We start from the raw sequence: 3,703 nt of genomic DNA, 5'->3' as shown, positions 1-3,703 counted from the left end.
TTTTTTTTTTGAGACAGAGCCTCAAGCTGTCACCCTGGGTAGAGTGCTGTGCCATCTCAGCTCACAGCAACCTCCAACTCTGGGCTCAAGCGAGTCTCCTGCCTCCTCCTCCCAAGTAGCTGGGACCACAGGTGCCCGCCACAACGCCTGGCTATTTTTTGGTTGCAGCCATCATTGTTGCTTGGCGGGCCCGGGCTGGATTCGAACCCACCACCTTAGGTGTATGTGGCTGGCCCCTTAGCCACCTGAGCCACAGGCGCCGAGCCGGCACCACTGTTGATGTCACCATGATGTCATGAGGGTGGCAGTCATCAACACAGCAGCCCACTGACTGGGCCATCCCCAGGATCTCTTTAATGGTTCCAGAGAGTTCTCTGGCTGGCAATGTTGACAATCTCATCGAAAGTGATATTTCCATTGTGTTTAATGTTTTTCTGTTTCTGTCTCTCGGCGGTTCCTTGAGGGCTTTGATGATGAGGGCAGAGGCAGAAGGTACCACTTCAGTCTGGGCCTGTTTGTTCTGGATAGTTAGTTTCACTGTAATCCTCAGACCCTTCCAGTCACCAGTTGTGTTGGCAATGTCTCACCAGCCGTTTTTAGAGACAAACCCAGGGGGCTGATCTTGGGGGCCAGGGCAGATGTGGCAACGACTTCGCCGCCGGTGCACCTCAAGTACACAACTTTGATCTTGTTGGGGTCAAACTTAGGTGGCATGTCGGAGGCAGCTGGTGTAGGATGAACCCAGATTCAGGATGACGGAAGAAAGTTGCACCTTGGCCTCCTCCAAGCTGAAAGCCGAAAGTATTATTGCTTGTTTTGGTAAAGGACATGAAAACACTCAGGTGACCATCGCCTCTAGGAAGCTCATATTCTAGCTGGAGGATAGGTATGCAAATAATAGTGCAATAGAGCGAATGCTGCGATAGACGCATGTGTGGGGGAGAAGGGATGCACGTCTTTATGGAAGAGGTAACACTTGAGCAGTCTTTTTAGGAGAATAATCGGGAATGACTTCCAGCAGTGTGAGGAGAATTTACCATGGCAGGTCGTTGTGAGAGAACCTAGTGCACCGGAGGAGTTTGGGGTTGGCCTGTGGGTCTTATCTGAAGAGACTTGCTAGGGGTAAACTGCAGGGGAGGCCAGGTCAGCTCTCAAGAACTCACTGCTTAGCGCTGGCGATGAGGAGCCCTGAGATGGAAAGTGGGGGGTGAAATCTTCATCCACCAAGATTGCAAGTGAGTCATCTCCAAATCAGACGAACCGAAGAAAAACAAAACAAATAATAAAAAAGAAAAGGAAAAGAATAGTTGAACCAAGATCATACGATATGGAGCAAATACCAGAAGAAAGAACTAGAAAAGTGGAAAGAGTTGACTCTGTAGATAAATTAGGCAAGGGAAGTGGATGGGGAACCGATATTTTTCAGTATGTGCCTTATAGGTTTGATTATTATTATTATTATTATTAGACAGAGCCTCAAGCTGTTGCCCTCCATAGAGTGCCATGGCTTCACAGCTCACAGCAACCTCCAACTCCTGGGCTTAAGTGATTCTCTTGCCTCCGCCTCCCAAGTAGCTGGGACTATAGGCACCCACCACAACACCTGGCTATTTTTTGGTTGTAGTTGTCATAGTAGTTTGGCAGGCCCAGGCTGGATTCAAACCTGCCAGCTCTGGTATATGTGGCTGGCACCTTAGCCACTTGCCAAACAGGCGCAAGTCAGGTTTGATTTTTTTTTAATTATGTGCATATAGAAAGTACGTGGGTAAAAATAAATTTGACTTTATAATCATCTTAAAACTGTATCACCAATAAAAGTTAACATGAATAACCTTTGTATCATTGAGTATTAAGTAACAAATTATTCCCCAGTAGATATCTTGGGGTTTCAGTTGCATTATCACGGTATATTTGAGATGAGACTTGCATTTTCTGTTTTGGGCTGAGAGTTTTAGTTTTGGTTTCTTTGGGTTTGTTTTTTCCCCTCATTTGTTTTGCAAATAGGTTGTCTTATCAGGCCTCTGTGTACAAAGCTGAGGAGGAAAATGTCTAGAGAACCTCTGAAGGGTTCTTGGGGATTTTATATGAAAGGATGCAGGGAAATTAATATTATGTTCATTTGAAGCTTTAAGTGTGAAGAGTCCTCCCGTGATTCATTCCTGTATCTCTACATTACTTACACTCTGCATGTCCTCCACTGATATTATTAACAGTTGATGAATGAGAGATTTCTTTCTTTTACTTTTTTTTTTTTTTTTTTTTTATAGACAGGGTCTCACTTTATTGCCCTCAGTAGAGTCCCATGGCATCACAGCTCGCAGCAACCTCCAACTCCTGGGCTTAGGCAATTCTCTTACCTCAGCCTCCTGAGTAGCTGGGACTACAGGTGCCGGCCACAATGCCCAGCTATTGATGAATGAATGATTTCATATTGCAAATTTTTAACTTGTCAGTTTCCCTAGATCACACTCCCAGCCATTAATGACTTGTGGCATTTATGTTCATGATTAATTAATTGAGCTTAGAAGATGGGCTTACTATTGCTGGGTGGGGACTTAGGGGAAGGAGATTTAAAGAACTGTGGAGGGCAAATCACTGGGAAACTAACCTGAATTAGGACTGCAGAATCTCCTGGCTACTACAGCTAAAGTCTAGTCCCCACATCCCTGCAGGACATCAGAGCAGAGGATAGCATGGCCACCCAGCTGATCGACCTCATGGCACTAGCAGGTATCCTTGCCTTCTGATCCTCTTTTCCTTTTGTTACATTCCCTCGACTTCTGGGTGGCCTGGAATAGGCAGATAATAAAATCTGACTTATCCCCTCTGAGTCCTCTGCTTCAGCTGCTTCCTGAGTCTGGGAAAGATGAGGCTTCTATACCATCATCTTGACTAGTCTCTTTCAGAGAATGGCTCCAATGCCTTTGGGCTCATACCTAGTGGCAGATTTTAAGACTGCCCTTACTGCCCACTCCAGTGGCCTACACCTTCTGCCATGATGACAGTGAGGTCCTCTGTTCACTTTTACCCCTGATGCCACATTGGCAGAAGTGAGAACCCCTCTATGCATCTCTTCATAGGTCCCTAAGTATCTAATGTCTGAGACTTGAGCATTTCATTCTTATTGTTCCTTCAATCTCTTTGGAAGATTAGTTTCTCTGCAAGGCAGCCTCTGCTTGCCCTCGCCCCCAGGGTCCTTGCTGCCTGGATCACTCCAACCACCTCTTAGTTTCTGCCCATCTCTGCCCTTTGCAGCACTGGCTGAGTCAGTTGCCTTTTTCCATATTACGGCTCCCTTGTTCCTTTGATCCTACATTTGAAGCTCCTTTTCTTTTGAGCCATTTCATAGCTGAGCATCTCCACCCTGACAGGGGGTAGGAAAAAGAAGACATCTTGGTGTCTCGCTCTATTTCCTTCCCTGATAAAAATTTGGCAGAGAAAAAGTTAAAATGTGTGGGTGTGAATTGTCTCTGATCTGTCATATCCTGTCTACACCCTGTCTGCCTGCCCCTGAGCCTGTGAGGGTGTAGATATGAGCGGATGGCACTGGCAGAGTAGAAGTTGGTCAACCTGTGGGACACCTGTGCTCCAGATCCCACACATCCTGGCACCAGGCCTTGTGACCTTTCCCAGTGAGGTACCAAATAATATTTTAAAACCATTTTTCATAATCACATCTTCTTTTATTTTTATTTATTTATTT

Source organism: Otolemur garnettii, unplaced genomic scaffold (genome assembly GCF_000181295.1).
Source record: "Otolemur garnettii isolate 467f Iridium unplaced genomic scaffold, OtoGar3 scaffold00178, whole genome shotgun sequence".
Taxonomy (NCBI): domain Eukaryota; kingdom Metazoa; phylum Chordata; class Mammalia; order Primates; family Galagidae; genus Otolemur; species Otolemur garnettii.
This window is presented reverse-complemented; position numbering follows the sequence as displayed.